The sequence below is a fragment of the Salvia hispanica genome, chromosome 4 (assembly GCF_029641045.1).
Source record: "Salvia hispanica isolate PSC_SH4W2 chromosome 4, Shi_PSC_v1, whole genome shotgun sequence".
Taxonomy (NCBI): domain Eukaryota; kingdom Viridiplantae; phylum Streptophyta; class Magnoliopsida; order Lamiales; family Lamiaceae; genus Salvia; species Salvia hispanica.
Window position 1 is genome coordinate 41,700,020 of NC_142695.1, and position 24,295 is coordinate 41,724,314.

The window sequence follows — 24,295 nt, forward strand, 5'->3', positions numbered from 1 at the left end:
TATAATGGCTATTCCTATTCCAATATCATAAATTGCTAATCCATCTTTTCCTTTCATTTGTGCAAAGAAAAAATCGTTCCGCATACCGATATATATTGGAATATACAAATTTGATCAAATTGGAAGGAAATATTATTTTATGTCATTAATCAATAGTTTATCTCTATCTCACATGTTAAAAACCCCTACAGAGATTGACACAACGTATACATTTTTATTTAATTTAGATTTTGTGCAAAGCTTTTTAAAGAAGCTATATAATTGATGTAACTTTTGGAATTTTTTGGGATAAAAGAAAGGGCGATTGGATTATTGGGATGGGACCCACACTGTTATGTTGTTGGCTTGACCTACCACCTCACTCCTTCATTAATAATTTTATTAATATTTGTTGTACATTATCCAATTAAACATAAGATTACCAGTGTAACAACCCGAACTTTCAAAAACGTATAATTATTACTATTATTATGATAATTATTAGCTTAACCATAAATAATATCATATAAGTGATTCCTGTAAAAATAAGAGCATGCGCTTTATATATATTTTGAATGAATCAATAGTGAGCTATAAAGTAATCAAGACAAGACCTACAATAGTGGTGTTGTTTTATTTTTCGAATGAATGTTTCAAGTACAACTAAAAGAAGGTAACCAAAAATATCCATCCGAAGTCCGATAAGGTCCTAATATACAAATTTATCGAATCCAAATCTATTACAATTAGAGACGTGCAAGTCCCAAGCAGCTCGTTCATCGTTTCGTGCTCACACTCCAAGGAGGTACAATACATCTGGAAATAGCCAATGTTCTCCAAATGGGTTCTTCCCTACAGAAAAAGAGAGTTAGAAATCGCAGAGTTAGAAATCTACGCTAAGGCTCAACTTAAATCATTTTCTCTGGCAACATCAAATTAAATTACTAGTGAAGATTGAGTAAGATATGGCAACATTTAGCAATAGATTTTGGAAAATAAAATAATATATATAAAAGATTTGAGTATAATTAATGGTCGGAGGAAATTTGTCCAAGTCCAAACACAATCTTTGAAAAGATTTTTGGCAGTAAACCTCCCCAGATTAAACCTCCCCCATGTTAAACCTTCCCCAATGTTAAACCCCCTCCACTTGCATAGCAACTTGCAAAGAAATAGCAAGTATAAAAACCCCAGCCTTTCGACTTTAGGAAACCCATCACTGTCAAACATTCCACAAATTCTCTCCATACTCACATAGAATAGAGGAGTTCATACTCGCATCGGATAGAGGGAGAGTTGCAGATACTTGTAGGATCAAGTCCCCAATCCAACAACACTTTTTCCTCACATCAAAAAGGTAAGCCCCAAACCTTTCTTTTCTTTCATATATGTACAAGCATATGCATATATAAAGTGAGAGTAGAATCTGCCCAAGTAACATTAACAAAACACAGCAAGATTAGCAAAAGGTTTCACTATCAAGTCTTCTTCTAAGTAGCTAGAAAAATACTCACAATTCACCAAATTCAGTAAATAGAACCAAAATAGAATCCTACTGCCTTAATAACTAGAAAGAATGAGAAGGCTTATCTCGTTAGTACAAATCTGCTGGGTTTCCGGCGAAGGCTCTTCAGCAGCCCGGAGACGACGAGGGCAGCCCCACACCCCATGACTGCTAGAAATTCACAATCTTGACAAATCTACAAGTTACACACCAAAATTTTAAATCAAAGATCAAATCTTTAGAAATAGAACCAAAAAGGAAATAGAATGGAATTCCCCTAATTTACCTCTCGGGATTTGGTGAGGAGGCAGCGGCCAGGGCTGGAGTGGCGCCGGGAAGCTGCTCCGGCAGCACGAGGAACGGAGGAGGCCGAAGCCACCGCCTGTGCATGCACAGTGGCGGCGGCGGCGGATCCGAGAGAGAGAGAGGGCGGTGGCGGCGGAGCCGAGAGAGGGAGAGGTAGAGGAGGGGGAAAGAGAGAGAACAGAGGGAGAATCGGAGAGTGGGAGAGACGCCGCCGAAGGCTGCGCCGGCAGGGTGGCGACGGTAGTGAGTGGGAGGAGCTTTTCTCAAATCTAATTAAGGTTAGGTTGAATGATGTGGGAGATAATGAATTTGGGTATTTACATATATGAGTTCTATTCTTAATGAATTCATCTTTATTCGTTTGGGCTAAAGAGGTGAGAAATAAATCTGAGCCCAATCCCTTTTAAATAATAATGCCTGCAGCAGATAATTGAAAAAAAATGATCCATTTCTGAATTTATTTGTTGATTGGGCTTAAAATGAAATAGGATGTCTTGACCAGTTTCGAAATATCAATTGATATTTTTATACCTTGCTTTTCAAATGATGTATGTTAGGCTAAACTAATTTAGTCTTACGAGTTCATTTTAAAATTTTAGCATGAACCAAATTAATTAGTAGAAGAGGAAGCATAGAATAAAAGGCATGTATCAAGTTATTGTTCTCCTTGAAGCTTGATTTAGTTTTATTTGTGTCTAAAAAGGGAGAATCAAGAGAAAAGTAATATTGTGGCGCGAGGAATTATTTTCAAAAATATTGGAAAGCATACGAGGTGAACTTTTCTATCCTACATACTAATGTGGATAAAAATAAAGTTATTTTCAAATGATTTTGAAAACTTGAACTTATGTTCGTTGCTCATTTTTAAGTGATGTTGTCTTGCCAAAATGTTTTGTGTATGATGCCTATCTGTTTTGGCGTGAGGCCAAGTGATTATGAATGATGATATGTGAATCGAATTCGGGTCCAAGTGAGGGTGGTGTCCCTACTCGGACTAGTGTACACAGGAGACCTATGGCCAGAGGGCAGGTCTGGTGACCGAGGAAGGTGGCCACCTTCCCGGCACAAGAATGTTGATGTGACCGTGAGAGAACACCATCTCTACGGCACAAGATAATCAGATATGGCAAAATACAGAAAGAAAATGGACTGCATTCGAAAAATGATTTTTAGTAAGCTCAAGTCTTTTTAATAAAATCTCTGAGTATTACTGTGATAATGACTTGACAATATTTTCAAATGTATATTTTGTATCTTTCGGCAATGTGTTCACTGAGTACTTTTGTACTCAGCCCTGCATATATTTCTAAATGTGCAGGTTGAGCAGTGAAGTGGTGGAGGAAGTGCTATTGAGACAATACATTTAATTCAGTCAGATTAGGACTCTCGGAGGTTCATGTCTCCATACATGGAACCGCGTTCTTTTCCTTCCGCTGTGCATCTTAAAAGACTCAAGTCTATTTTGTTCAAAACTCTGATATTTTGAAATTTTTTACAAACAATTACTTGAGTTTTGCATAAGCGAGTATCTTTTCCTCTATGTATCAGCACTTGATTAGTCATGTCTCCAATCAATGTTTGATTTTATTTTCCCTTATTTCTTTCCCCGCTTCTTATATCCCCGCCCCTAGTCACGGTTCCCCGACTATGCTATCCTTAGCAAGTGCGGTCGTGACAACCAGGTAATTAATACTGATGGTATTATCAAATAAGTTGTTTAGCGATTTCCAAAAAAATATACATTAATTAGATCATAATGATGGTATTTATCAAACTATTTCTTAGATTTTAATCGTTTAAATGGTTTATTAAATTTTGTCAAAAATTAATTAAGAATACAAAGTTAAAATTTGTTACCATAGTGTAATGCTATGTACTTTATATTAGGTATGGTCATATAAATTAAAAATAGTTTCACATTCTGATATATATAGAGTATATAAATTTAATCAATTTGGCTCAATGTATACATTTGCTTTTTATCAATCAAGCTTTTGTTTTGTACAATGGAAAATTTACTTTTTGTATGAAATATGTATAAGAGAACCCAAAATAATAAATTATATTATTTTAAGATATGCTCAATATTTAACCCCTCAACTATACATTTTTTTTATTTATCAGTGAGTATCCAACCACACCATTATATATTTATTTTAATTTTTTATAATAACATTATATGAAGTTTCAAATTATATCAGACACATCATACACATTCCATATTCTTTTATTTTTTGTAATCTAGAGTAAAATTTCACATCATACGCATTCCATATTTTTTTTATTCCACAATATACGCATTCCATATTCTTAGCAAACAAAACAAATTTAAGAAATCTGGAGTAAAATTTGTGGCGTGAAAGAGGTAGAAATAACTAAGAAAGAGAGGGGCCGCTAGGAGGAATTGAAAAATGTCATTGGACCCTAAAAGTGAATTTGGGCTAAGCTAATATGTTTTGGACCAAATATAATTAGGATTAAGTAAACCCTACTTTGAATTAATAAATGATAATTTAAAATTTAATTTATGGCTGTGTAGGAATATTAGTTTTAGTAAATTGAAGGTATTAGTTTTAGTAAATTTTAGTTATAGCCGTGTAGGAATATTATTTTTAGTAAATTGAAGGTATTAGTTTTAGTAAAATTTTAATTATGATCATGTAGGTGTATTAGTTTTAAAATTTTAATTATGGCCATGTAGGAGTATTAGTTTTAGTAAATTTTATCACCCACTTAAGATGACACATTTTTCTTTTTAGTTTGTCCCAAATAAAATGACACTTTTCTCTTTTTTAAAAACTTTCCTTCTTCAGTTGATACACTTAACCACGTTTCTCATTCCAATTAAAATATCTTGCTCTTTTTCTCTCTTCATTTAAATTATTAATTGTTTATTTTTGTGGAATAGAAATCAATCTTAATACTATATAGTGATATCAAAATTTAACGTTGTTAACAATACTTAATTATATATACTTATTCAATTAATAAAATAGTGCATCGTGTTGGGATTGAATATATGAACAATATTTCATTAGACGGATGGAGCATATAACGATTCGATTCTTAAAATTCACATGTATCAATAGTACATGATTATGTACTTATTTGATTACTAAAAATATCGTCAGTTGCGCATCGCGGCGGGGCTGAAATGTAAATCCAACACTCCAAGGGTTTAGTAGTACATGGGGTTAGGGTATAGTACCGACACAAAAAAATAGCGTTCGCTAACTGAGCGAAGTTAAATCTATCTCCAAAGGGTTTAGTAATCCATATGGCTAGGTTGTAGTACCGACTTAGTAACATAGTTTACAATTTAACAACATTGTGCAATATATTTTTTCTATGTAATATTCTATATGAAATATAAAAATATTAACTATATAGATTTAAAATATTAAATAGATGAGTTAAGAACATGTGGTTCTCGCATTTTCAAAAATTATATTTTCTTTTTACCATCCATCATAAGAAAATACTAATTTTTAGTAATTATTCAATATATCAGACTATTAGTTAATAGATTATTTAAAATATCAATAACTATACCTACAATTAATTACCTAAATTTCATTGTATAGTTGTAATAGGCTTCAATAAGATCCTTAAATTATGGCTTTCATCTATTTATTTATTCTAACCTTCAATAAACCCAAATCAAATTATTTGATATTAACTTCTAATTTCAATTATATATGGATTTTGGTTCCTTCGGGTAATCATGAAATTTAAAATTTAAAATTGAATTTCTCTCATTTGATTTTTAAAATTAAAAAATCTAAATGATAGATTAATTGATCATATTTCCAATATGATTTTTAGTATATCAAAATTATCCCAATAATAGATTAATGATTTTGTTCTTATAATATAATTGGCAATAGTCTAAACTATGTATAAATATGTACTACTATAATCATTATTTTATATTTATCAATGAGTATTGACTTTGTTCGTTGATCTATGAATTTTTAATTAGAAATTAAAATTAAATTGGTAACCTTGAATTTCTAAAATTAGAAAAACAATATAATCGAATGATTAAATCAACTATATTTTAAATATGATTTCAATATGATCTGTTTGTCGATTATTTTTTTTTTATATATTTATTATATGTATAAACGGGTGGTAATCTAAAACATGATCGAGCATGTAATCTACAATAATTGTTTTTTTATATTCATCCCAGAATACTATTTTTTTTATTTGTTTCAACAATGTAGCACTTCTTCATATTGTCACAGAGACAGACAATAATAAAATTAATGACAAGTGTCAGGAAAAGAAAAAGAAGTATAATACTGATATTAGTACTGAATAGAGCTAAGAACTCTAATATTTACTCCATCTTTTACTGTGAATGTGAATTTACGAAAGTTCCAATGTGCATTCAAAAAGTTCACAGGCATAACAATTTGATAGTACTATATAACAGTACTAAAGTTCACATGTATCAATAATACATGATTACGTACTTATTTGATTACTATAAATATCGTCGTATGCGCATCACGCTGGGCTGAAGTACAAAGTTACTAATCATATGAATGTCATTTGATTGGCAATTTAATGTGATTTGGGAACAACACTCCAAGGGTTTAGTAGTCCATGAGGCTAGGGTGTAGCACCGACTCAATGGCATAGTGTTCACTAAGTGATCGAAGTTAAATCCATCCCCAAAGAGTTTAGTAATCGATAGAGCTAGGTTGTAGTACCGACTTAGCAACATAGTTTACAATTTAACAACACTGTGTAATGTACTTTTTGCTATGCAATATTCTATATAAAATATAAAATATTAACTATATAGATTTAAAATATTAAATAGATGAGTTAAGAACATGTGATTTTTTAAGCAATGTTCGATTGTAATGTTCAAAAATTAAAATTTCATGAAATTCAAATCACTTTATTATATATTGCAAGATTTGATTATGTTTTTATTGATTTTGATTGGAGAGCTTAAAAGATATAAATATAATGGAGAATTAAAATTATGAAATTATTAAAATCACAACAGTAAATTAAATTAATATTAATATGATATATTTAGTATAAACAATTAATTTTGTTGCAAAGTGTATTTTATAAAGAAACAGAGAAAACCCTCAATCATATAGCTTTAATATATGAAATAGATGATTTGAGAATACAAGAATTATTTTAACGAGATTCGACTGTAGCATTCCAAACATAAAAGAAATTAAAGAAATTGAAATTTTAAAAATTAGAGAAACAAAATCAAAATTACATATTTTAACGAGATTCGACTATAATCATACGTTTATATTACGTATCGTGATATATCAAAGTAATATTAATCGTTAATTACTTATATTCGATTCGTTGTTCTTTGTATATTAATAGTAATTTTCCTATATTGTAAAGTTTCAAAGTGACTAAATCATTTATTTTTATGACAAAAAGTAATAGTAGTACTACTCATAATATTTTAAAACTTATCGTGAAGAGATATCATTAATATTAAAAGAACAGTACTACTCTAAATTTGGAAGAAATATTGTGGAAAGGTGTCATTAAGAAAATTAAAAAAATGGAAGAATGGGAAGGGATTAATAAAATTGTATCATTGATGTATTATCGTGCAAAACTTTTGGGCACGGAGTGTGTTAAATAATTTCCTTTATTCATACCTCGCACGGATTATAGGATTTGGTACGAATTTCGTTAGCTGCGCAACGCGCTGGGGATATACTAGATCATAGCAAAATTAATCAAAATTTAAGTTAATAGATGTTGATATTTGTAATGAATATCATGTTATCTATAATAGTGTCATAAACATAATACAAAACAGATAGAATTTTGCAATAAATGAAATTTCCCCCCAAATAAAACAAAGTACAATATTTGACTAATTTCATTTATTCATACCTCGCAAAGATTAAAGTGTGACACATATATTTCAAGTTATGAAGTAGTAAATTTGAAGAATGTTGTCATGTGCTTTTATATATAGTAGTACTATAAGTCGATAGTTTACTTTACAACTATTCTGAAGTAATTTCAAAGAATTGATATTGTATTAATATTGTACATACAACATCATATTTATTCTTAAATATACAAAATAGTAACTAATTCAAAAAAGTAATATCATAATAGTCAAATAAGGTAAGATGTATAATAATAATAATATCTGCTAAAGTAAATAAAAAAATAATAGTGTATGATAGTAATAAATAGAAAAACATTAATATACTCCCTCCGCCCCATTGAAGATGATCCACTTTCCTTTTTAGTTTGTCCCAACCAAGATGACCCATCACTTAAAATGGAAACACTTTTATTTCCTTTATTCCATCTCTCTTACTTTACTCTCTTCTCTCAACATACAAAATAAAGTTGCATAAAATCTCGTGCCGCCCAAGAAAGGGGTCATCTTCCTTGGGACGGAGGGAGTACTTCATTGTGTTGTTCTACGAAAAATTAAATCCATGTTTTTTTACAATGGATGCACCGCAGTTGTTATTATTATCGATTTGGATATTTGATTGTCCAAATTATTTATAAGATAGTTTGTATTCATAAATTTATAAGAATATTTGTATTCATAAATTATAGGGATACACAGATATTTCAAATTTTATTCCATATTTTATATATATGTATTCTCCATTGACAACTCAGTAATAAATTACAATTGTAACTAAATGAATACGTAATAAATTATTCATATCTCACACAAGTTAGTATATGATTTACTACGAATTTTGTCTGTTGCGCAACGCGCGGGGGATATACTAGTCTTTTACAATACCATGTTCTGAAAAAAATATTAAAGGGCACCAACAATAAGCGTAGCTCCATTTTAGCCATAATCCTCTTTCTGAAAAAAATATTAAAGGGCAAAACACATTCTCAGGTCCTTATACTTTAATCAAATTGTTCATTAGGTCCTCGTACAATTTTTTTCGTTTTAATAGGTCCTTATACATTTCTCATAAATTTCATCACATCCTCGTACAATTTTTTCGTTTTAATAGGTCCTTATACTTTGATTATAAATTTTATTAGGTCCTTATACAATTTTTTATTTTAAGATATTTTTTACTTTTATCTTAGATAATAATTTATATTTGATTAATTAAATTTAATGAACCTTTTAATTTTATTATTTAACTTATCTTATGATTATAAATATTCAGGGAAACGTATCTTTCAATATAAATATAAATAATCAATTGAAAATTCGGATAGTTATTCTAAAAAAAACTTCGATTTTAATCTTCAATCATCACGGTTAATCTTTTTATTATTCTCTACAACTTATTGAGATTATTGGATAACAAGATGATATTATCTTTATAGACTATGCTAAATTAAATAATGGTGTCACGACCGCACTTTGCTAGGGATAGCAAAGCCGGGAAACCGTGACTAGGGGTGGGAAGTAAGAAGAGGGGAATAGAAAGGGGGTAAACAATGACTGAATATTCACTTAGAAATAAAGGGGAGACAGTTTCAAATTAATTTTTTTCACAAGAACTTGAATGAAAATCTTAGTATTCAATAATTATTTATCAGAGTATAGAAGAACAATAAGCAGCAGAATGAATACGGTCACATGTATGGAGACATGCACCACTGAGAGCCTCTACTTAACATAAAAAGGAAATCATCAACTTTGCTCAGCATTCCCCACCGCCACTGCTCAACCTGCACATTTAAAAATATATGCAGGGCTGAGTATAAAAATACTCAGTGAACACATTGCCGAAATATACATATATAAAATGAAAATATTGTCATGCCATCACAGTAACACTCGAGGGTTTTCACTTAAAAGGCCCAAGCTTACTAAATTCTTTGTGAGCTAAAGTTCGACTGATCAGTCTAAGTTCTTTTTATACTTTTGCCATATCTGAACACCAAGTGCCGTGGAGATGGTGCTCTCCCACGGTCAATTACATCTTTCTCCAGCCGAGGAGGTGGCCACCTCCCAACGGCCTCCATAACTTTATTTGTGACCCGTGGAAGGTGGCCACCTTCCACGGCCACTTGTGTACACTAATCCGAGTAGGGACACCACCCTCACTTGGACCCGAATTCGATTCTTACGTTCCAACCAAACAGATAGGCATAAAACATATCATTTATGGCAAGACAACATCATTTACATAAACAACAAACATAGATTCACATTTTCATATTTTCATCCACATTAGTATGTAGGATAGAAAAGTTCACCTCGCTCGTTTAATTTCCTTAACTTGATTTTCTTGTTCCGACCTTAACTTGCGGAGATAACCTTTTTGAAAACATCACAATATAAAATAAAATACTAATCAAACTTCAAGAAATTCTTAAACTTTAATAGGAATGCATGCCTCCTAAGTAACCCTTTTCATTATTTCACTTATCTTTAAGGAGTTTCTAAAACTCATTTTATTTGATGTGTCTTCATCCACTGTTCTCGGGCTTCGACTAAATTGGATCTATGTATCTTTTACTTTGAGGATTTATTTTTAAGCAAAACTCTAAAATAAATCGAAAGATCAATTATTTTAGCTTAGTTACCCGGAACCATATATGAAAATTTATAGAACCTTAATTTTAATTTAGGCATAAAATTCATTATTACATTTTCTCTCAAACGATACCATTTTCAAAACGGGGCCAAGACTCTCGCATTTTCAGCCCGCATTGACTAAATCTCGGAATTGGGCCTTTTCAACTTATGCACTGCAGTCACTAATTAATTAAATGGAGCTGGGCTTAGATTAATTATTCTATTCATTTAGACCCAAAAGAAAAATGACTCATTCCAGCCCAACCACAAGAAATTGACCCAAATATAGAATTGACCCCACCATCTTCTTCCTCACTCATAAATCCCTAATTCTAGAATTCCGCCATCCCTCCTGCCGGCGCCACCTGCCGCCGTCGGCGCATCCGCTGCGGCCGCCTCCCTCTCCCCTTCACCTCATCTCTCTCTCTCCTCTCCTTCCTCCTTCCTCTCCGATCGCGCCCCCGCCCTCTCTCTCGAGAATCTGCCACCGCCGCTGTGCATACACAATCGGCAATTCTCCGGCCATCTCCCATGCCTCGCGATGACGGAGTAGCCTCTCGACACCACCCGTCATCTCGCCGTTTTCCAGCAGTTAAGGTAAGGTACTTCATTTTTTTGTGTTTTCTTTTTATTTCATTTTCTAGAGTTTCATCCTTAGATCTAAGAGTTTCTGTAATTAAACTTGCAGATTTGTTAGGACCTTGAACATTTAAATGGTTATGAGGCTTGTGGGGCTGCCATCGCCGTCGGAGTGTCGCCGGAGCCACTGCTGCCTTCCGGACAGAATATGACACTGAGATAAGCTTTCTAACCTTTTGATTATTATAGAATTCATTTTGGAGTTTTCACATTTTTGGATCTATTTAAACATTTCTTGTTATTTAGAAGGTTTGAAGGTGAAACATGGAGTATTAAACTTGCTGTTCCTTGGTGTTGTTAATTCCAAATTTGGGCAGATTCTATTTTCAGATTATGTATGCATATGCTTGTTCATATATGAAAGAAAGGCTTGGGATTTACCTGAGATTTCTCACTGCACCCTCTTCTCTAACTCTCCTTTATGTGATAACAAAGTTTTTTTTTTGTAAATGTGGTGGAGACTAAATTACATTTGAGCTAATCCAGTAGGTGGTGGAGGAGCTGATTAAGCAGGAGGTGGAGGAGCTACGTGGCTTGACGTGGAGGAAAATAATCAAGCAGGCAGGAGGTGGAGGAGAGCTATCGGCACAAATTTGGAAAAATTTGGCGTCTGGACCTTTGGCCTCCGAAGAAATTAATTTAGTGATTGGGGTTATATTTTTTTTCCAAGAGGGGTTATGTAATTTCTTTCCTAAATTAGGCCCCCATTCGCTTTTAGAGATAAATTCTTTTATATACTTATTCATTTCATAAAATTTCGACAATCAAGATTTTGGTGTTATGCCAAAACTAAACATATATTATGATTTCTCTTGATCGATCTTAAGCGTGCAATATTCTTTTAATCGTGGAAAAAAAAATGAAAATTTAATAAAATTTCGGCTACCTATTCGACGTCCTTTCGAGTTCATCTAAAAAGATAGGAAAAACTCGGGATGTTACAAATGGAATATTAAAAAGTTCATTAAGTTTAATTAAATTTAGATTATTATCCAAGATAAATGTAAAAAAATCCCTAAAATAAAAGATTGTACAAGGACCTAATGAAAGTTATGATAAAAGTATAAGGACCTACTAAAACGAAAAATCGTACGAGGACCTGATAAAAATATTGTGAAAAGTATAAGGACCTATTAAAACGAAAAAATTGTACAAGGACCTAATTAACATTTTGACTAAAGTATAAGGATCTAAGAATGTGTTTTGCCCCTCTTTTTCGAGCAACATCAGCATTTATTATATCAACTATAACATCTAGTACAATAAAATCAGCCTCATTTTCAACCACAATTTATTTCACCAATTTTTTATTAATTTCAAATTATGAAACAAATAAAATTACAAAAATATATAAAATAAAAAAAATAAAATACTAAAATAATTAAATAGATCAAACACAAATAAACGTAAAATGATAAACAAAAACTACAACTTGGAAAGAACATCTCAAAGCCCCAAAGTTTTGGGAAGCATTTGTTGGATCGGGTTGTGATGCATTAGGCGCTATTCCTCGGTGTCTACATCTTTCCACATTTTCATCTAGATTTCAACATCTTCATCATCAACAACGTGGTCATTGCTTTCAAGTTGGGATCAATGTGACTTGGGTTGACTCGGTCGCACTACTCAACGATAAGCTTTTCCCCTTAGACCATGTTTATCGGTCACTAGAGATTGACCGCCACCTCATTTCTATTTTTTTTAAAAAAAAAATTGAAGGAAGTGGTCCTTCTCTCTCCAAGACCTTGGTCTCTTTCACACCCACCACCAACGGCCTGGTCTCCCTCCATTTATCCAATGAGATTGTGCCAAATGAGATGATCTCATTGATTAATGGTTGTTTTCTTTTAAAATTATATATCTTAAATATATTATATTAAATAATTATAAAAATTATACCAAAATTTATAATTTTTTATCCTCTATAAATAGAGACCACATTTGTTATAGTTTGCATAAAAAAATTTCCATTTTTCTCCTCCTATAATCCTTCTTCTTTCATACAATTTCATATTCTTTTAATTTCCTTTGTTGCTAACTATAAAGGAGGATTAGAATAATAAGTATTTCACGTAATAATGTTATAATTGAAAGTTAATATAAAAATAAATGTAAAATGGTGTGGTTGGGTGATTATTGATAAACCATAAAAAATGGTGTGGTTGGGTTGGATGAATATTGATGATGCAAAAGATGATGTGGAGGAGATAGAAATTAATTAAATATTAAAAATGTGGATGGTTGGATTGGATTGGATGGTTGCTGATAAACATGGTCTTAGCCTTTTCCTTGGTAGCTTCGTGGCCCATGAGACGATTTTCTCTTGGCATTGGCATTGAGTTTGGTTCTTTTTGGCGCCAGACTCAAAATTCGGCGCGAACTTTGGGGAATCCTTGACGATCTCGTACATGTTAGAGATGATGCTCAAGTAGGCGAAGATAAGTTGCGTGGCAAGCAATCAGATGGTGAGTTGGCATGTGCTGAAGTAGGACCACTGAGTGCACGAAAGAACACAGCTGTGAAACACACTGGAAATGAGCTTGATGAATATACTGTTAACCATCTTGTGTTGGACCACCAGAGGACGTGGAAGGACGTGGTGGGCTTGGTGCAGTGAAGAAGAACTAATTGTGTTTCAGTTATGATTAGCTTGAGATTAGTGAAGAGTTCTAGATTGTTCTGAGCGATAGTTTAAGTATGTAACCTTGATTCTGAATATTCAATGCAATGAAACAGTGTTGAGCTATTTTCAGTATTGAATACAAAACTCATTTCTTCTTCACTATGATTTTTGTTGTTTCCTTTCATGGTATCAGAGCAGGATCTCTTTGATCCTGTCTCTAGGGACCTATTTTTGTTTTCTAGATTAAATTTGAAATGGCATAATCAAACGATTCGAACGCCAACCCAATCCCTTTCATTGCTTTGCCCATTTTTTCACAACTTCCACCAATATGGTAAAGCTAACGGATGAAAATTTCCTTGTGTGGCAACAACTAGGGATGTTAATGAAGCCCGCAACCCGTGGGCTGGCCAGAATAACCCGCCAAATTTATAGGGTTAGGGCTAGAAATTTCTAGCCCGAAAATTAAAACCCGATTAGCCCGCACCCGATTAACCCGCGGCCCGTTAGGGCCAGACCCAAAAACCCGATGGACTGGCCTGAAAACCCGATAAAATTTCTATTATTCTATTTTTTACTCCTAAAAAATAACTTTCGAATTTTATATTAAATATACAAATTATATAGATAACTAAAAAAAATAACTTTCAATTTTATATTAAATATACAAATTATATATTGAATATTTATTAATATAATAATTAATAAATAAATAAATAACTTCAAATTCACTTAAAAAAATTAATTAAATTTCTAAAATATGCATTAAAATTTCACGATATATCTCAAATATTAGATTTGATCATGTTTATGATTGGGTTTGAATATATATCTCAAATTTATCATAATTTTACATTTTATGAATATAACTAATTTTCATCATTATTTGTTGGATTGATCGCTTGTTAATCTTATCGGTAGCAACTCGATTAGCCTGCTGGGCTAGCCCGAAACCCGAACCTTTTGGGTTAGGGTTGAACTTTTATAACCCAAAAGAATTCACAGCCCGATTAGCCTGCACCCGATTGACCCGTAAACCGAGTAGGGCCGGCCCTAAACCCGATGGGCTGACCCGATTGACATCCCTAGCAACAGCAGGTAGAAGTAGTTGTATGGGCTATGGACTAGAGGGTTTTCTTAATGGAGATGTAGTCTCACCACCTCAAATGCTGCAAGATCCAGTTCAAGGAGTTATGGTGCCAAATCCAACTTTCATCACTTGGCAGAGGCAAGATCGAAGGGTAGCTGGATGGCTGTTGTCCTTGCTCTCAGAAGGAGCGCTTGTGCTCGTGGAGTCGTGGTGGGACTGAGATCTGCGAAGGATATATGGAGAGCATTGGAGACTAACTTCGCAAGTAGATCGACGGCGAAAGTGATGCAATATCACCAACAGATGCAAAATAAAAAAAAAGGACTCTCTTTCTATGAGTGAGTTTCTGACTAAAATGAGAACCTACTTCGATCTTCTTGGTTCGGTGGGGTTCAGAGTATCGGATGGTGAGCAAATCCTTCACATCTTGGGCGGTCTTGGACAAGACTATGATCCAGCCGTCTGTTCAATCACATCCAGATCTGAGCCTTGGACTGTGGCAGATGCGTGTGCTTTTCTTCTCAGTTTTGAGTCAAGAATAGAAACTACTAGGAGTCATGCGACCGGGGGGGGAGGGGTTCCCAACCCTCACTTAATCTGCTAACAATCGGGCCAGAAAAAGGAAGGTGCTCCCTACAACAAGTTCGAAACCAGTGGTGAAAGAGGTGGATCCAGAAGCCAAAGAGGGGGAAGAGGCGGAGGCAGAGGCTTCAGTAGAGGAGGAAACAAGATCATATGTCAACTCTGTGAAAAGCCGGGACATTCGGCTAACCAAGTGTAGGCACAGGTTCGAGCAGAATTTCACTCCACCGCAAGCTCAGATAAGGTCGAATCAACAGTCTCAGCAACAACCTTACTTCAATCCCTCAGCTCATCTGGTGCAGTCTGGAACAAGATCTCCTTCTGCTCTTTCTCTTGGGAATGAAGGAACTGGCAGCGGAAGCGCGTTCGAGTTTCATAATTTAATAATTAATCGAACAAATAAATCACATAATAATCAGATCTATTTAGCAGATTACTTAGACAAATTCTATTCGCGTAATTCTCACATGTATCATGCTCATAACTTGAATTAATCATGCTTTAAGTATAATGAAACCTAAAACATGCTTTTCTACGGAGCAGAAATAATACCTAATTAATTCTCCAAAGAATTGATGATGGCTAGCTACTTCTCCACGTGACGCTTTGAATACTAGAACACGGATCTTCTCTCTGGTTCCCGAACTAGTACTCCAATATCAATGTGGGCTGATCTCACCGGAATACTAGGACTTAAATAAAGAAGACAGAAGAAATCCTTCCCCAATTAGGAGAGAATTTCGAACTCCTCAAGGTAGAGGGGGACGAAAATTTGAGCTGTAATAATTATGATTTATGTCTCCTTTATTCTCCTATTTATATTAAGTTCCTTTTGGGCCCAGACATGGATCTATGAAAGGTTTTGGATATGGGCTCATCCAATTTAATTTTTACTAATTAAATTGAACCCACAATTTAATATAAGTTTTAATTGGAATATAAGTAATCCGGGTTTCCGTTTTAACTTTCATTTCCCACGTTTAAGATAAAAATGTCCATTAATTAATTAATGTCTGCTATGGACTTAGCATGAAACGCTTATTTATTATTCATAGAGTGATCAAACTCCAACTAGCTAGGTTCCGAATAATAAAATCTTGTTTCGCGCTCCTCTTGAGGACATTATCAAACGAGACTCACCTCGCGCACGATTCAATATAATAGCAATCCTAGCACCGCTAGATATTAAACATATTAGGTTTGGTAAACTGAAAAGCATGTTTCGAGCAAGTTTCGCGCGAATAGAATCTTGCTTGTATACGAAAAACTTTACAATCCACTTTTAACCTGATTCAGTATTATTCGAGCAGTTTTGTACGAATAGAATCAATATATTATTACATTGTATTTGCTTGTGCATTTATAAGATGTTTTACAAATGTTTAAATGCATAAGAAGCAAACAAAGTCTAAGTCTTTTGCTTAGTAGACCGATTGTGGGCGTCGTCCACTTTAAGGTAACACGGTCAGATCTATGCAATGCTTTGCAAAAGAAAAAGAAGAATTTCACAACCTAGATAGGCTTAGACTACCTATCGTGAAAGGTTGCAATGTCAGTCCGCATATTTCTAAGCCTTACTGAAATAAGATGACATTGGTGTGGTATAGCACTGAACGGATCTAACAGCAAGACGTGTCTTTATGCTATCTACTGAAAGACTAGGTCTTGAATAAATACTACTTTCTCCATTCCACAGTAACAGAGGCGTTTCGTTTTGAGCACTCATTTTGAAAAAATAATAATAAATAGTTAAAGTGGTGAAAAAGTAAAGTAATAGAGAGAATATTGTAGATAAGACTCTTCACTACATTATTCTCTCTTTTACTTTACTCTCTCTCCACTTTAACTATTTATTATCATTTTTTCAAAACAAGAGCTCAAAACGAAACGCCTCTATTACTGTGGAACGGAGGGAGTATTTCTTAATCTACATATGTTAGCATTGAGCATACGGTATTGATTATGCACTACTTTGACTTATCAAATGGTGCGGGTTTTTCGCAACCCAATAATCCTGATATATTAGGTAGTGGTGATTAATATCTAGCGGTGTAGGATTGCTATTATGTTGAATCGTGCGCGAGGTGAGTCTCGTTTGACAATGTCCTCAAGAGGAGCTAGAACAAGGTTTTATTATTCAGAAAACTGGCCAGTTGGAGTTTATTACTCTATGAATAATAAATAAATGTTTCTTGCTAAGTCCACTCTTGGAATTAATAAGATGTTAATTAATTAATTCCATAGCAGACATTAATTAGTTAATAGACATTTATATCTTAAGCGCGGAAAATTAATAATATAAATAACGGAAACCCGGATTACTTGTAATTTCAGATTTGGATGGGGAGAGTTCAATATTACTTCTGTAGTGGCTACTCGTAATATTCCAATATAAGCTTGTATTAAATTGTGGGTTCAATTTAATTAGTAAAAAGCTAATTGGGGAAGCCCATATCCAAAACCTTACATAGATCCATGTCAGGGCCCAAAAAGGAACTTAATATAAATAGGAGAATAAAGGAGACATAATAATTAATAATTTCATTATGAAATTTTCGTTCCTTTCTCTCTACTGAAGGAAACGATTTTTTCATTGTTTTTCTCCTCTGTGAAAATTTTAGCTCCTCCTCCGTGAGGAATTTTCTGTCTTCTTATTTAAGTCCTAGTATCCCGGTGAGATCAACCCACACTGATATAAGAATACAGTCCGGGAACCAGAGAGAAGATCTGTGGTCTAGTATTGAAGATCATCATTGTGGAGAAGGCGCAAACAATCTTCGATTCTTTGGAGAATCAAAATCGGTAACTATATACCGTAGAAATCATGTTTAGGATTTATATTTTTCTAAGCGTGAATTATTTGCGTTCTAGCATGCAATTATCTGTTTAACATGTGAATTGATTAATCGCATAATCGGTCAAATAGATCCGTATCTGATTTATTTGTTTTGTACAAGTCTTCCGCTGTGCAAGGGGCACCAAACCCCATCAATTGGTATCAGAGCCAATTTTTAGCTCTGATTATGTGGATTAATTTCATGTTATGTGAATGATAAGGATCCAAGTATTTTATGATTCATTTCCCAAGGATTACCCATTTATGATGCTTGATCTAACTATTTTTGTGAAATTGATTTTCAATTTATCAATAAAACAAAGAATAAGGTAGACCCAACCACAAAAGTTGAATCTAAACAAGAATTGATGGAAGATTAGGAATGGAAAGAATGTGTATAATGATGAGATAAAAGAGTTATGACCATAGGACCTTGACCAAAAGGATGGAAACAACCCTAGGCAACTTTCAATAGCTCTATCACCCCTTGGCTCCACTACTCAATGGATACACTCCATTGATGCATACCTCTACTTGAATCAATCTATGAAATTGAGACAAGCAACCTTCAAGGAAGGAATTGGATACATTCCTCAAAGAGGAAAAACTCACTAGGGAGATAACTTCAATCACAATCTTAATCTAGAATGAAAATTACAGCAAAAGGTATTTATACTAAGGGCCCAAAATGTGGAAAAAGGCCCTCAAAAACTAAGTCTCGGGTGATTCACCCGGTCGGGTGAATTGCAGGGTGCAAAACACCCGCCCGGGTGTTCTCTCTGGACTCCCTCGCCAGTTCTGCGCGACTGCTGTAAAACCGCCATAACTCTCTCATTCGGACTCCGATTGAGATGTGCTAGATACCCACGCGAAGCTGTTTCCAAGACGAAGACGATGGTGGTAGTTTCATAGCTTTCGGATATCATTTGATAGGACGGTTTCTGGTTGAATCCAGCTGTAGTTGAAATCCTTGACGCACGGCTTCCATGATCGTATCATCCTCCCCTTCTTGGAAAGGATTTGTCCTCAAATCCGAGCCTTCTCTATTCTGCGCATCATCGGGAGACCCTCTAGATTTATTGAATCCTTGGAACGTCTTCACTCTCTTCCTTGGACCCCAATCAATCCATGGCTCACGTCGAGGTGAAGACACTTGATGTCTAGCACTCATGGTCATATCATTCTCCCCTTCTTGGAAAGGATTTGCCCTCAAATCTGGATTCCGCACACCTATGAAATGGAAAAAGAGCAAATCAAATATCAAAGTATGATGAAAATGATTAAGACCACTAACGGCTCTTAGAGACAATACTACACCAAAGACGTTGTATGGACCTCCAAATTCATGTTTCCTCAAGGTCATGTCCAAAGGACACCCATAAGGAATCAAGACAAACTCATCAAGATACCCTTCATACCAAAACTCAAATAATCTCACAATATAGGTACAAGATGTGGGTGCAAATAAACATAGGCATTCCTTCACAATGTAGTCCCAAACAAAGCCATTAGATATAAAGTTCTTCACAAATAGACCATAAAACATCTCAACTCCATTGAATGGTTTGATGGACATGCAATAAAAGCAATCAACATGCCAAAACACACATGCCCCAAGCACCTTGTTTCTATTTGTCTCGATCATTCCCATACAAATGATGCCCAAATTATTGAACATCTTGACAAAAGATTTGACATTCTCATCAAGACTAGGCATATACAAGAAAGGGTCCTCATATGGTGCAAAATGGAAAGTTATCAAGAGAGGTCTAAGCACAAAAATTTTATTCTCACGCTCATGCAACGAACAATCATTTTCAATCGTTAACACACCACTCTTGCTCAAATAAGAAGTTCTCTTCCACAAATTGACAAACTCTTGGTCAAAATATGAGTAGGTTCATCACAACACACATCAAGTTTGCAAGAAGGATTATCATTCAACAAACAAAGTTCATCACAGTGGATTGCACTCACTTGCTTCAACAATTTCAAAAAGTGGTCAAAAGCATATGCACAATGTATCCATAAATCTTTATGCTCCACATGTATAATAAGCACAACATCATGCATATGTAACTTGTGTAAGGTCATAGTAAGCATCATAAGATTTTTATCAAAATAGGCCTTACACAATTCCTCAAACAACATAAAAACAAGACCACAATTATGGGAACAATGCAACTTTATGCCCATATTTACAACATCATCTTTAAGAAACATATGAGTGGAAAAATCCTTCACCAAACGGCCATAGAACACTCCAATCCCATTGAAGGGTTTAACCACCTTGCAATGAAAACATAGCAAACACCAAGTTCTAAAGTCATTATCCATTTTACTCCTCTTGGTCTTACTATTCTCATCCACACACTGATGAAGCTCAAAATTACTAACAAAAGAAAGATTAGTGAAAAGCCTTTTTTTTTAGTTCGCTGTGCGTGTTCAAATAGGAAATAACAGGTTCCCTAGATCCAGCAAGTCCACCAGATCACTCGGTCTAGGAACTCGTGGGTCGCAAGGAATCCCGGTCGTCGGACACACAGAGCACCTTTCCTTTCAAAAACCCTCAACCACTTTACTAAACCTAGTATAGGGAAGTAGGGATCGATCCCACAGAGAAGGATGCGTAATACTCATGTTCAAGGATTTGGGAGTGTTTTTGGTGTTGGCTGCTGCCACGCATTTTCTTGGGTTGAGGAAATCAAAATTAACTTGACTTGAGAACTTTTTAAAAATTCTTAAACTAACAGCTAGCCCTAGGCAAATCATGAAAGTGCGTAGAAGAAATTTAACTGTTCAACACTTGATCTAAGAAAACCTCTACACTACTAGACCTAGGAAATAAAGCTACTGTGGGGACCATGTCTAAAAAAAAGCAAGGTACGACTGAAAAGTTGGCAGAATAACTAACTCTCGTACTAACTGACAGTGACATCGTCTTCTACAACCAAATTTGCGTAAAACTTCTTAAGAAAAACAGCATGAGCAAAACAAAAACAGAGCTACTGACTTGAAATCAAATTTATGCATAATAAACGAAGAACTTAACAGATCTGCATACCCTACATGAAGTAAAATAGAAACCAAGAAGAAATAAAACAAATCTATCGAACTACTGTCTTTCCACACGTCAAATCCAACCTCAGACGCTAAATCCACTCCGGATCCAAGCGTCCGACATGAACTCCAAACAGAAGAAACTCTCCATCACGTCAGATTTTAAAAGTAAGAACTCCGAATACTCAAACAACCACAGATCTGTCACCAAATTCCACATCAAACACCTCAACATCAAAATAAACATAGATCGACATAACAATTGAAGGAATAAACTAACAACAGAGAGATCTATGCAAAATGACTTGAAATTAAACAGCTAAACGCAGATCCACGAACGATAAAACAGTTAAACATCATCAACATCCAGGTCGACTCCCAAAAGTGAAGTTCGACGGTGAAAACTAGCAAAAACAACTGAAATTAAAGGTAATTGTATCTTCGCCCTCACTAGGACGGTGTTGCCAAACACGAAATCTTCTAGAAAGTACCCTCCCGATCACGATTACCCCAGATCCATTCCCAAGTGTGTGTGTAAAGTGTGTGAGCTTAGAAGAGTGAAAAACTATCTATCCCCCTTTTGCGTTGCATGCTCTTCTCTATATATAGGCGTTTGGGTGGGCCCAGCGAGGTATAGGTAATGACTTTGTTGCCCTCAGCTGTAGACTCCTCTGTCACGCCAATTTTCCTTGTAAATCCTGCTCATTTCGTTCCTTTCTCTCGCTAGACCATCTCCTTCATTACTTCCTTGATCTAGCGATTTTCTTCACACACCTGGCTTAGGAAACGTGTTAGACCCAGCAAATTATAACATTTTTCGCACATTACCGATGCATGAAATTAGCCTTATCAATTAGGCATCTTAGCATGAGAAGAAGTCACTCCAACATTTAAGGTAGATTTCACAAAAGAAATTTCATGTCTATCAATGCTTGGATTTATCAAGAAAGGATCAACATATGATGCCAAGATATACTTAGCATTCAAAGATTCAAGCTCATGAGACCACTTTTTACACAAGTCATCAATAACAAATCTATCAACACAAAGGGACTTCTCTAGTGTAATCATATGCAAGGGAGCATCACAAGGAGACAAGGATAGTGCACTTGAACCTTGGTCAAGGAGTTCATCCACTTGCCCATGTTCCTCTTGGTCCTTCTCCGGGGGCATAGTCTCCAAGCCATGTGCAATTTGGTGCTTTACTTTCATGTCTTCAATTAAATTTCCTACACATTCATCAACACAAAAAGACATAGAAGAAATGTTAGTGGGTAAGGGCTTATTTTCCTCACCAAGGGCAAGAGGCAAAGGATCATTTGGTGCCCACTCAAGGTAGGCCTTAGAATCTAACAAGCACCCTTTACTCACTTGAGCTTGTGGTATTTCTCTCATTTGATATTTTTTCTTTTCTCTCACCCTCATCACTCTCTCTTGACTTTTGCACCTCACACTCTTGTCTTTTATCACGCTCTCTTGGCTTTTTAGACTCACTTTCACTCTCAAGCCTTTTCTCTCCCTCTCGTTCTTTTTCTCTACTAAATTGGTTTAAGCTCATCGAAGAGGAGACATTTCCATATACATCAAGAGGCTTATGTGAGAAATGGAAAGAAGAGGATGTAGTCAAATGACTTGATGAGTTACCTCTTTGGTTTGTGTCTACACCACCACGTGGGTAGGTAGGCCTCAATTGAGCTCTACATGAGACTTTTTCTTCAATTGGTCTCTCACACTCCTTATAGCTAGCATGATTTCTCACCCTCCTAGAATGCCACTCTCCATGAGACTTTGGAGCGCGTTCCCCATGACTTCCCCTACCAAGTCCATCTTCATGGTACCTTGATTCATAGCCACCTCTAGCATCACCATAGAGCCCAACTCTTCCTCGTTGATTGCCCATCTCAAATCTATCATTCCCTCCATATCCTCCTCCAAAAGGCCCTCAACCAACATTCTCCATCCCGAATCTCCCATAGCCCTCATTCTCATCCCGATTTCTCATATTCCCTCCTTCAACTTCCCCACAAGACTCCACCCCTCCATGTTGGTTTCCTACCCCAAAACGACCATACTCCTCATTTCCTCCTCCAAACCGCCTATTGGCTCCATTACCCCTCGACACTACATGTTCTATGCCGAAAGCTTTGAGATGTAGATGGTCACTTTTAGGAGTGACGGATCTTGATGCACGAACCTCCTTTAAGGCTCCAACCAATGTGTTTTGATTGGATTTCCATCGGATCTCGAACTCCTTCCTCCGGGCATCCGTTCGGGCATCCCATTCTCTCATCTCTTGTTTGAGATCACGACTAAAATCTTCCATCATCTGGGACATCATGCTCACTAGATCCCCTTCTGGTTTGGAAGAGCCCGCGCCCTTCTCGACTTCCTCCTCGTAGATGTCCCCCATTTTGTTGGATCGAGACATAGGAGGCATCAAAGTTTCCTACAAACACAAAAACAAAGACTGGGGACTAATCTTAGAGATTAGTAAAATTAAGAAAGAGAGATTTAAGAAGCTAACTCACCCCAATGTAGTATCCCAACGCCCCCCAAGTCACTCACCAACGTCACTCTGTAGGTTTAGAATATAGTGGGGCTAGTATCACACACTCTCGATCCAATTCCCACTCGTTGGCGCCCGGACAACTCAATCAAGGTATACACCTCAAGAACATATGGACACCAAGTAGTAAATACCAAAGTAATAATGATTAAACATATGAAAGCAAGGAAAACTAGGCCTAGAGCAAACACACACACTAAAGAACACAAGACATGGGATGAAGCTTTATGCTGAAATTTGGCTGATCTTTATGAATTTTTTGAGTATTGATCCCCACGCCCAATTTGGATGAATTTTGGTGGATAGATTCACAAACAAGTCTAAATCAAGGGAAAAATAGCCATATATAGTCAGATTTGATAATTGGATAGGTTTTGTATGGTTTTCCCCAACTATGCCAAAACAGGGCAATGATGTTAATCTCCACAGTTAACTAGGAAAACGAAGGAAATTTTTGATGAAATTTTGCAGGTAGCTAGGTCAGAAAACATAGATAATACACACAAAATTTCAGCTTAATCTAAGCACAATTGATCAATCCGATCATCCCAACAAAAATAGAGTCAAAACA

At 35.2% G+C, this 24,295-nt stretch overlaps 4 long non-coding RNA genes across 4 annotated transcripts; 2 read left to right on the top strand and 2 right to left on the bottom strand.

Moving 5' to 3' along the window:
- Positions 1-589: 589 nt before the first annotated feature.
- LOC125186238 (uncharacterized) lies at positions 590-2,406 on the bottom strand. The gene is made up of 3 exons (XR_016129111.1): positions 1,770-2,406; positions 1,234-1,679; positions 590-831 (listed from the first exon to the last, which is right to left on the bottom strand). It is a non-coding gene; the product is annotated as an uncharacterized LOC125186238 (long non-coding RNA).
- Positions 1,198-3,329, top strand: LOC148928678 (uncharacterized). The gene is made up of 3 exons (XR_016129112.1): positions 1,198-1,336; positions 2,493-2,561; positions 3,108-3,329. It is a non-coding gene; the product is annotated as an uncharacterized LOC148928678 (long non-coding RNA).
- A 5,944-nt stretch (positions 3,330-9,273) lies between these two features.
- LOC148928679 (uncharacterized) lies at positions 9,274-11,655 on the bottom strand. The gene is made up of 3 exons (XR_016137780.1): positions 11,349-11,655; positions 10,007-10,067; positions 9,274-9,475 (listed from the first exon to the last, which is right to left on the bottom strand). It is a non-coding gene; the product is annotated as an uncharacterized LOC148928679 (long non-coding RNA).
- LOC148928680 (uncharacterized) lies at positions 10,425-11,787 on the top strand. The gene is made up of 2 exons (XR_016137779.1): positions 10,425-10,925; positions 11,017-11,787. It is a non-coding gene; the product is annotated as an uncharacterized LOC148928680 (long non-coding RNA).
- Positions 11,788-24,295: the final 12,508 nt, after the last annotated feature.